The sequence below is a fragment of the Phacochoerus africanus genome, chromosome 13 (assembly GCF_016906955.1).
Source record: "Phacochoerus africanus isolate WHEZ1 chromosome 13, ROS_Pafr_v1, whole genome shotgun sequence".
Lineage (NCBI taxonomy): Eukaryota > Metazoa > Chordata > Mammalia > Artiodactyla > Suidae > Phacochoerus > Phacochoerus africanus.
Window position 1 is genome coordinate 38090094 of NC_062556.1, and position 12058 is coordinate 38102151.

A 12058-nucleotide genomic window follows, 5' to 3' on the forward strand; every position below is an offset into this window, starting at 1 on the left:
AGCCCTTGCATGGTGTTGTAGTCTGAAATATTGCATGTAGAGAATGCAAACCTATATTCATAGCGCCCTTCAATTTCTGTAAAGACAAAATTATTGCTTTTCCAAAGAGAAAATGAACCTGTGTAATCAATCTGCCAGCAAAATTTCCCTAAGTATTGGGGTCAGATCAAAGCCCAGCTACATTCTATTCTATTACTGTTTGGATCCATCAGTGAAAGTAAGTAGAAGATTCTTTGTGAGGGTAATTCCATGTTTCCGAGCCAATGTATAATCTCCATTTCTGCTTTAACGCTCCTATATTCATGTACAGTTTCAAGGAGAGAGACTTTCTGTCATCCCCAGGACAAATCTGTGCCAATTAATCAATGAGTTAGAGCTGCATGTGCAAAAGGTAAATGCTACTACTTCAATCCAAAGAGGTCCACAAAAAAAGATCACAAGCAGAGGATACTTTAGTAATACAGGACTTAAGATTCAAATAACTTTCCTTTAGAGAATAATTTTCTTACTCGACACCTTTTTTTTAAGTAAGATCTATACCTTTGGATTTTATTTATTTAGTAGGTACCTGAATCACAGGTTTATTTCACGACTTCTGATATGTGTGTTGTAACCATGGCACCTAGATTACTTACTACTTCCTGCTCAGCAGGTCCAATTAGCATGATGTCAAAAACATTCTGGGTCAGTTGATGCTTTACTGAATACTAATAAATTAAAGTATCTTCAGGAGATGAGAAGTAACAGGACCCACAGATAAAACAGTGCATGTATATTTCTGTCCTTGCCATATGAGAACAGATTTTCACCATGTTAATCTATATTGCAAATCAACAGTTTCATAACAATCAACATAGACTGGATTGATTTTATCAAATAAAAGAATGTTGTTCTTCTCTTCCTTATTGTCTTAGAGGTGGAAATATCTTGTGGGCCCTTCAGTAAAATATAGGCAAATATTCAACTCTTGGGTCTCATATATTAATCCAGTTTCATATAAAACCACCTCCCTTATCCTTCTGCCTCTTCCTAATAAAATGTCAAAGAAGTTCCTGCAACTCCATCATATTGATATAAAGCCATCATTGTTTATATGCCTTAATTAAAAAATATATATATATATATTGGAATAAGCCTCAAGCACTCAGGCTAGAACAGTGCATCTGAAGTAAAGAATGACCTCTATATCTTTATATTTTCCTTATACTGTAACCTACAATCTACTCCCACACATGTTCTCATGATTCTCACCCATACTTATCCAGAACCTGCAATCTCGGTGGCATACACTATTTTATCCCAGGGACCCTATTCCCCTACTCATACAGCTGAGATCTGACCACAGTCACATATATAGATTCCATTAAAAGTGGCAAAGTCAGGTATTAAAACAAACAAACCAAAACAACAAAAATATTAGCATCATTTTGAGACAACTATTTTGAATGAGTTGTATCATGGGCCCAGGGCAAATTAGAGGTTCATGTTTTTGAGGCTCATGCACTTAAATGCTATCATCTCAAATCTCAATATCACACTCATTTCCTTTATAACCCAGATTTTCACGACTGAAAATAAATGCACTAATTCATAAGACTAATTTTTTTTTCCCTAAGTACAAGGCCTTGCAAATTCTTCAGAAGATAAATGAATTCTAAAGAACGTGAAGCCTGTATAGCCTGGCAGAAGGTTTGAATGTCAAGTGTTCCCCCCGCCCTTTTTAAAGAAATATGAATACTAAAATAAATTCCCTTCATTGTACTTGTATTGTATCTATTCATGTCAGAGTTTTTCTTGGACTTATAATATGTCAGATTTTTGTCCTCTCAAGAAAAATCTTATTGTTTTCGTTATGAACTTCACACACAAGAGCTTTTTGGCATATATCAATAAGAAATACCACAAATTGTAATACTGAGACAAGGAGAAAACATTTATATTAGAAATAAAAACCTTTTTATAGGATATTGATTTAAAGTGAGAAATTTAAATTATGTATAGCCAATACATGTTAACCAAAGCAGGGATGGATGCCTCTATCTTGTTAAGCATTAGAATGAAAATATACCAGTATATTTCAAAAAGCTAGGCTGTCATATTAAAATCTTCGACATGCCTAACGAAACAATTTATAAAAACATAATAATCTCAAAAATTAGAGCAGAAACTATATTCAGTTTATGTCTCAAGTTCTTAGGAGTAGTTTTACTCTATTTCAGTTGATTTTTGTTTCTTTGCTGGTTTTGTTTTATGGTATAGCAGAATAAAAGTATTATTGCAAGGAAAGATGCTATGCTGGCTGATAGCAGAAAACAATAAAGAAAAGAAAAAATAGAGCTTTCTTCAAAAATAGTGTTTTTTGTTAAGAAAAAAAAATCTCTGTTCTAACCCCTGATCTTGTAAAATTCTACTGCATGCAATACAAATGGACCTCAAATTGTAGGATTGAATCACAGTCCCCTGGACTGACTTAATAGAAAGCACTCTCTTTTCCTCTACTCTTCCCACTTCTTGGGGGTTGCCTTTGACTGCACTGAAATAAAAGAGCTCTAGAAGTACTCTGTGAAACTTCCTTTACTCTGCTGTCAACTCATGTGGCCTCTCCTTTTTCTCTTGCCCCTCCCAGTGGTAGTTTGCAGATTGTGCTGTAGTTTCATGGCAAGAGAGTGGAACTTCTACAGGTTTCACTAAAATAGAAGAAAAAAATTGTTATACAGCAGTAGCTGAAAAAGATAAGAGAAAAGAGAAGATAAAGTTTTGTTTGCTTATTTTCTTTTCATCTTTACCCCCTACTGCTGCACTGTGGCTCAGAAACATTTCTCAAATATACAAGGTCCTCAATAAATATAAATTAAGGGAGAGGAAACATGTCCATGGTTCTCCCATCTTTTAATCACTAAAAGATAGATTACAAGTGATTGTCACTCTAAACAGAATATTATTTTTAACATTAAACACCCGAAAGTTTTTTTTTCATACGAAATAAGGTGTTAAAAACTAAATATAAATCCAAACAAAAATAAAAAAAACTACGATATTTTTATGTATGAGATGTAACTTTTTAATATTGATGCACTTAATTTAAAATCATGAAATCCCACTGGAAAAATATCTACAAAGTATTAGTTCAACTTCTCTTAATCAAAACTGTATATCATTCTCCCAGCTTACCTCCTCGATTAAGTAGAAACTCCATTTCTTCTATCTCTTCTTTTTTTTTTTTTTTGGTCTTTTTTTTAGGGTCACAACTATAGCACCTAATCTGAGCTACAGCTGCCAGCCTACACCACAGCCACAACAATGCCAGATCGAAACTGCATCTGTGAACTACACCACAGCTCACAGCAATGCCCGACCCTCAACCCACTGAGCGAGGCCAGGGATTAAACTTGCAACCTCGTGGTTCCTAGCTGGATTCGTTTCTGCTGCACCATGACGGGAACCCCTCGTCTTTTCCTTCATATATTCATTTTTATTTTTATTTTTTGGCTGCACTCTCAGCAAGTGAAAGTTCCTGGGCCAGGAATTAAACATGCACCACATTAGCAACCTGAGCCACTGTAGGGACAAGAACTGGATCTTTTTTTTGTTGTTTGTCTTTTTGTTTTTTTGTCTTTTTTGTCTTTTTAGGGCTGCACCTGTGGTATATGGAGGTGCCCAGGCTAGGGGTACAATCAAAGCTATAACTGCCAGCCTACGCCACAGCCACAGTAACACAGGATTCAAACCGTTTCTGCAAACTACACCATAGCTCACAGCAACGTTGTCTCCTTAACCCACTGAGCAAGGCCAAGGATTGAACCTCCATCCTCTTGGATACTAGTTGGGTTCGTTAACCACTGAGCCAAGGGAACTCTGACAAGAACTGGATCCTTAACACATTGCACCACAAGGGAACTCCCCTTCATAGATTCTTAATTATTAAACCAGCTTAATGCCTCTATAACAGTTCAATTATAATAGTTGTAAGTGTAATTCTTTTGAAAGAATCTCCTTATGAGTGAATCTGAGAAAACTATCATCTCTTATAAACCAGAATGGAGTTCCACTGATGTAATTATTTCAAATTTTCAGGTAGGGTAAGTTAGCATGTGGGTAATATGTGTATTACTATCTTTCTAATGTTAAAACCCTTCCCTTAGCAAGAATGGTATAGGAAAAAAAAAAAAAAACTGCTTTACATATAGTCAGACTATTTTCTGCCCAAACTATACATTTAAGAGAAGAGATGGTGTTCATGGCAGTAGGAGAGAAACCCCTTCACCTAAATTTTCCAGCTTAAGTTTCACTGTAAAGGTCACGTACTGTGTTATATAATCGTCACCTTGAAAAGTTCTTTGATAGCCTGAACTTTACTACTTGCAAGAAGTGCTGGGCTGCCAAGTAGAGTACATTTTCCAGGTTTCTGAGTCCCTGTTTGAGCTAAATAAAGTGTGACAAATCCCCTGAGGGCAACCCAGGCTTTTCATGCCATAAGAAACCCTGACTCAAAAGTTACACACTCAAAGTAATATAAGACTGCACAGCCAACTACAGAGGTTGCCTGCACCAGGAGAGAAATTCTCCTGAGATCATGTCTACGTGACATCTCCAAAATGCTTCTGAAGTGGCCGAGAAATAAAACCTATAATTTCTTAAAACAGAAAACAGCTGATTTAATAAAACAAAGAGGGCATGATCCTTTGGATTTTTTTTGGATTTTGTATTTTTAAATTACCCTGGCCTGCTGACTTAATTAGCATTTGCAGGAAACCAATTTGAAATGAATCAATGACTATAAAAAAATAACTTTAAAACTTGAACAACCAGAATTTAACCATTAGTTAAACATCTCCTCATGTGCTGAGGTCCCTGAGATAGAAATCCTTGACCATAAACTATCTCAACTTCCGGGGGGGGGGGGGGATGTTGCTTTTTGAAGTGATTTTTTAGCTATCATGACAATAGTAGATTTCTTAATATTGGTTGACCAACTTTTAAATCCAGTTCTATTTCTTAATTTCTTAGGAAAATAAAGTGAGGAAACACCTAACCTAATACTTATCCCCCCCAATCTTTTTTCTAATATTCCAAATATCAAAACCTAGGAAGTACTCACTGCAACTAAGTGGCTAAGAAATGTTAAGGGATCAACATAAAAATGTACATTATTATTATTTTTTTTAAAGAGAGTTATAATATTAATGCACATTCCTTGATTCTCTGGACAGAAAAATGAAATGGCTCAATGTGAGGAAGTAAAACCTATTCTCTTCTAATTTTCAATGCCTTATTTTCTAGCATTTTCACACATAACATGTAATATCTAGACCATTCTCTTCAGGGTCAACTTTAAACATAGCCAGAGTGATTATTGTTTATGTCATCTACCCACTGGATTTTAGGAAAGTCCCCAAATCTTAGGCCGGTCCAAAGAGGCATTGCTCTTGGTGTCGTCTGTCTCTCAAGCCTTCCTGGAATCTCAAGTGTCTCTTCAGAGGAGGAAGGCCCATCAAAGCAGGAGTGGGTATGAAGTTTCACAAAGTGGAAATGAGAGCCAAGTGTATTTGTCTACCAATTAATTATAGTAGGCAGGTGTTATATAGTGTTTTTTGCTTACAAATAACTTTCTTGATATTCTGGAGGGGCAAAATGTATTTTTTGTTGAAATAAGTTTGAAAACCATAATGTTTTTTATAATATGTAAACTAGATGTATTTACATATTATAATCTTTGGGAAAAATTCTCAGTAGGTAATGTTGTGCAATGAGGTTTGTTAAAGCAGTTATTTTTTCCTAAACTCATTTGACAAATGCATCTCTTTTGCATTTTTCAAACAATACTTATGAGCATCCTATTGTCTCCTACCCTATGGAGCAAGAGCTAAAGAAATTTAAAAAAGATTGTTCCTGGCTTATGCCTGAATTTTGGAATCACTCTATTTATAACTTATTACAAAGTGACCAAAATATATCAAAAAACATTTATAAGCTAAAACTGACTGAAATTTAAAGGGAGATAATCCTTTCCCAATTATAGTTCAGAGATATAAAGAATTGAAAGAAGTGTCACTCCCATCTTTTCAAGTGAAAACACTAGATATGTTTTTTGGAAACTCTTTAAAAAACTGATGTTGCAGAGCAGAGGAAACTGAAATCTGGAGAGGATGCCAGAAGGTAGAAAAAAATATATGTGCAATTCCTTAAATGGGGCAGGATGCCACTGGATATCACATAAGTTGGGAATATTATTCAATGAGCTATTTTTAATAAATTGCTATGCTCCCAAGTGTGGACTTTCATAAGAATGAAAATCACCTAAGGGCTACAGACTTAGGTAAGATTCCCATCCATTTTCAAGCTCTCCCTCCTAGGAACTCCACCAGTTGCTCAATAAGAAAATCGGGGAGAACTATAAGAAAGTTTTCCTAATGGTGTTGGCTGGGTAGGTGAAAAGCAGCCACTGTAGAAACTCTGCCCAGACCCAGTCAATCTGTTTGAAGGGAAAGCAAACAACAAACCAGCAAACAACAAACAAAACTAACAAACAAACAAAAAAACTTAAGGAAAGAAAACAAAATCTGTAGCCTTAGGGCCCAAGTAGAAATCTTCTGTACATGGAGTAGAGGAGAGAAACCCTGCTCAGACCTGTCTCCTTCACCTCAGCTAAGAAACAAAAGTCTTAATTTGTAGGAGGGAGTGAAATAAAGCCGAAGCCCTTGGAAAATATTCATAGCCACTAAAGAAAGGGAATGTGAACAAAAAACGAAAACAAAAAAACCCAAAAAGCTTAATTTTGGGGGAGTGGGGTAGTAATTCATACTGCATTCAGGCCTACAGTGGAAGAGAAGGAAGAACTCTAGAGTAGACTATAACTGGATTCAGGTTCAGGATCAAGGCTAATTGCCTATTAATTTACTTAAGAATATGGTTTAATTAAAGCAAGAGAATGCATTCCCCAGACCACCCCCAACACACTAACAATTTTCAGGTAAAAATAACAGTAGAATATGGATGAAAGGGCTATAGGAATACAGTCTCTCTGAGAAACAAAGGTTTAGAACCAAGTAGGGCACAAACATAGAGAAAAATCATCCATCAAATAAGCCATATAATAACCACAAGGCATCAATAGATGATTTTAATGCCTCTGGTGCACTGAGGTTAAGCATAGAGCAGTACACTTCAACCTAGACCAACTCCTGATCAGGTTGGTACAATCCCCCTCAATTCAAGGCCTACCAGAAAGAAAGACATGCTCATTTTTAGACATAAAAATAACACACATCAGAATTTATACTTCTGCACAACACATCAGGCTTCCAAAATGTTATGGTGCATACAAAAAGGCAGAAAGTTTCATATAGGACACAAATATTGGAATTTTCAGGTGAGGAAGTCAGTTAAAAGATTTAATGAAAAATGTGAACACAAACTAGGTAAGGTAGATAATTTCTGCACAAATGGAAACTATAAGAGGAATTTAATTGCAAATACTAGAAATCAAAAATATAGTAATGAGGCTAAAGAATGCCTTTGAAGGTTTCATCTGCAGACTTAACACAACCAAGGAAAATATCAGTGAATCAGAAGATAGTTCAGTAGGTATTGCTGAGACTGAATATCAAAGAGAAAAATTAGTGGAAAAGATAGGAAACAAACTGTGGGACAAATTCAAATGACATAAAATATACATAATTGACATTACAGTAGAAGGAAAAAAGAAGATTAAAATGTACTTATTTGAAGAAATAATGGTGGATAATTTCCAAAATTGGTGATATGATTGAACTAAAGATCCAAGGAATTCAGATAAAACCAAAACAGAATAAATACAAAATGCATATCTAGGTATGTCTTCTTTAAGATGTTGAAAACAAAGACAAAGAGAAAATCTTGAAGACAGTCAATGAAAAATATATTTCCGGGTTATGGGGATTAGGAAAGGCACATTATATTTAGTGGATATTACTCTGCCTATCACAGTACTTCTTTCCATGGCACACAGAAGTTACTGGGTCAGTTATTAAACCTAAACCACAACAGCAACCTGAGCCACAGCAGTGACTGACAACTGTAGATCCTTAATATGCTGTACCACCAGGGAACTCCTAGGAGATGGATCTTAGTGGATTCCCCCTTATTTAAGGGTGGGCTAGATTCAGTGACTCATTTATGTTTACGGTGTAGAAATAAAAAAGAAAATGCTTCACAGTAGAGATATATCTATCATGCATAAACCATCTTAACCAAGTGAACAAATTTAGCATCAACAGTAATGTCATGTTGATGTTGTCTACCCTATGATGCCACATCAAAGTAATGCCACTTCTGTGGTATTCCTAAAAAAAAAAAAAATTCCATGACCAAAATCTAATAAGGAGAAAATCCAAATTGAGGGCCAATCCATAAAATATCTCTCCAGTACTTCTCAAAGTTGTCAATGACATTAAAAAGAGAGGAAAAATTAAGAAACAGTCACAGATTTAGAAGAGACTAGCGAAACATTTGAATAAATGCAAATATGGTAAAATAGATTGGATTCTGGAACAGAAAAAAATTATTATTGCAAAAATTGATGAACATTAAGTAAAGTTTGTAGTTTAAGGCACAGCATTGTATCAATGTAAATTTCTTAGTTTTGATAAATGCACCATGGTTTGGTAAAATATTAACTTTAGAGGAAACTGAGTAGATGTGTAAAGGCTCTCTGTATTATCCTTGCAAGTCTTCTGAAAGCCTGAATTTGTTTCAAAATGGAAAATTCAAAAGAAGAGTAATAATCACTTACTCCCCCTACTGTCACATCTAATGGAATTTTATAAAAATTAACTTGCATTTCTATTTCTCTTTTATTTTTCTTAGGATTACAGATAGAAAGAATGATGATAGCTATGGGTATCTTTTTTTTCCTTCTTCAAAACTTTTACATTTTAAAAATGTATCAATGTTCTGAATCAGAAAAAAAAAGTCTTCATAAGCTTAATTAATTATGAGCAGGATCTTTCTTTCTTATACCTCACTCATCTATATTACAGTATATAAGCCCAACATGATGTACCCTTACCAAGAACATATTTCTTTTTCATTCAAATGTATTTTCACAATTTGACATTTCTCTTTCTGCTCTACTTGTCATATTTTTAATATTGCATGCTTTTCTCCCCAATCTCTACCAGTGCTATTTAAAGTGGATTTACAGTAAAGTACCAGTTTGACTGCTCCTGAACTGTAGTGTATACTACTAGAAGAACCAAAGGTATTTTTTAAAACTTTGCTATGCTTTCAATCTTAAAGCTTGTCACAAGAAAGACAAGACGTGGTAACAACACTTTAAAATCTATGTGTGGATTTTATTGTCATATCAGTTTTCATTTTCTTTTGGAACTTACCTTCTGTGTTGATGTATTCAAGCAATGTACTAGAGTTTTCGTACCAAAAATATAATTATTTGAAAATTTTGATATATACGTAGACAAAAACATCAATGCAAATTCTTGTGGCATCCAATAATTACAAACTGGAATTTGTTTTATTGACTCCTGAACCCAAAATCTAAAGCCTGAAAGTTAAAATTAGACATGTTATTTTAATTTGTCTAAGTATTAAAACTCATAATAATGTTCTGTAAATCTTTGTGTGGAACAGAGTGTGCTGACATTGACCAGCAGAATTAGCATCTTCTGGAAGCTTATTAGAAATGCAGACTCTTGGGCCCCACCAAAAAATGCATTGAACTAAATATCCATATCAATAAGATAGCCAGATCTTTTACAGGCAAATCAAATTTTGAATTGCACTGCTCTACACTAAATCCAATATGCTTACTTATGACATTAAATACTATTTTATTTTTGGAAGAATACTATTATCCTGTGGCCTATAGATATTACATGATTTTGAAATATGAATATAATACACCTATTATGGATAGATGATTTGAGATTATAGTAAGATCCAGAGATAAGCAGACAAAACTTAGACCTGAAAGATTTAAATTACTAATGAGGTCTTAATAGAAGTCATTTACCACATGCATTATGATAAGTATATATTCTTTTGAATTCAAAATCATTGATAGGATAGACCATAATTGTTGCAAGAGATGCAAAGTAACCTAGTAAAGGAGCAGGTAACAAGTACATGTCTTTTCATGTATTAGGAATTGAATGATCACCTCAGATCCCTTGTAGAACAGCAGCAGGAGTGCAGAAGGGAGAAGACACCACTGAAATCAGAACAGTCCTTCAGAGCTAGAGAGTAGCACCTTCTATTATTATAATCATAGTTGCTAACATTTAGTGGATGCCGGGCATGGTTCCAAATGCTCAATGTGTGTTCTTTCATTTATCCTTTATAACAACTCTAGGAAAGAGGTATTGATGGTGTCTTTATTTTATAGATTAAAAAAGGAAAGAAGCAAAAATTGAGCAATTTGTTCACAGTAGTAAATTCTGAAACAAGGTTTCGAACTTAGTCTGATTTTAGACCCCACATCATGCTTAACTTCTATCCTATTCTGATATACACACTATTTTAAGGAGTTCCTTAATCTCCATAGCCTTTCTCTTTAACAGAGGGTACTTTTTTTTACAGCTTTAGGGATGCATAAATGACATACAAATAACAACATATATTTAATATTTACACTTTGATGAATTTGAACAAACACATACACATCACTTCAATCAAGGTAATAAATATATCCATCACCTACAAGAGTTTTCTGTGTCCCTCTGCTTTGTTTTCTTTTATTTACTTTTTGGTGATAATAACATAACATAAAGTCTACCCTCTTTTAACAATTTTTTGTTCAGTGTGAAATACAGTTATTAACCACAGGCACTAGGTTGTTTACCAGATGTCTATAACTCATTCATCTTGTATAATGATAACTTTATCCCATTCAACCACAATTCCCTTTTCTCCTTCCCTGCATACCCTCTCAACCAGCATTCTACTATCCTTCTGTGACTGACTTAGATCACTTAGCATATTTTTCCACATGTCCTTATGACATTAAATACTGTTTTATTTTTAGAAGAATACTATATCCTGCGGTATCCACATGTTTTGGTAAATGGTAGCATTTCCTTCCTTTTTAACTCTAAATAATTCTATTGTGTGTATAAATCCCATTTTTTAATCCATTTGTCTGTCAATTGACATTTGAGTTTCTCCCATAGCCAACATCTTGAAATGCCACTTTTCTGCTGCATTCTTGAAATTTTAAAAACTTCCCCATAAGGAGTTCCCTGGGTGGCTCACAGGTTAAGGAAGTGGCATTGTCATTGCTATGGCTCAGGTCGCTGCTGTGGTGTGGTTCAATCCCTGTCATGCAGGTGCAGCCCCCCAAAATTTGCACTGTATAGGCTATTCTCAGTTTATAAAATGATGTATTCCAGAAACAGTTATAAGTTGATTATTTAGGATGCATTTACCTTATATAAAATGTTTATGTCTAACCCCAAATATGTAGCTATACAACTTTAACGAAAAAGGTTAACAACATTTCCCACATTATAACTACACACACAATCTTTATGGAGCTACCTTAGAAATCTATACATAGAACTACTATATGACCCAGCAATCCCACTCTTGGGCATATATCTGGACAAAAATTTCCTTAAAGAAGACAAATGCACCCACATGTTCATTGCAGCACTATTCACAATAGCCAAGACATGGAAACAACCCAAATGTCCATCGACAGATGATTGGATTAGGAAGAAGTGGTATATATACACAAAGGAATACTACTCAGCCATAAAAAAGAATGACATAATGCCATTTGCAGCAACATGGATGGAACTAGAGACTCTCATACTGAATGATGTAAGTCAGAAAGAGAAAGACAAATACCATTTGGTATCACTTATATCTGGAATCTAATATAAGGCACAAATGAACCTTTCTACAGAAAAGAAACTCATGGAACTGGAGAATAGACTTGTGGTTGCCAAGGGGGAGTGGGAAGGAGTGGGATGGATTGGGAGCTTGGGGTTAATAGATGCAAGCTATTGCCTTCGGACTGGATTAGCAATGATATCCTGCTCTATAGCACTGGGAAGTATGT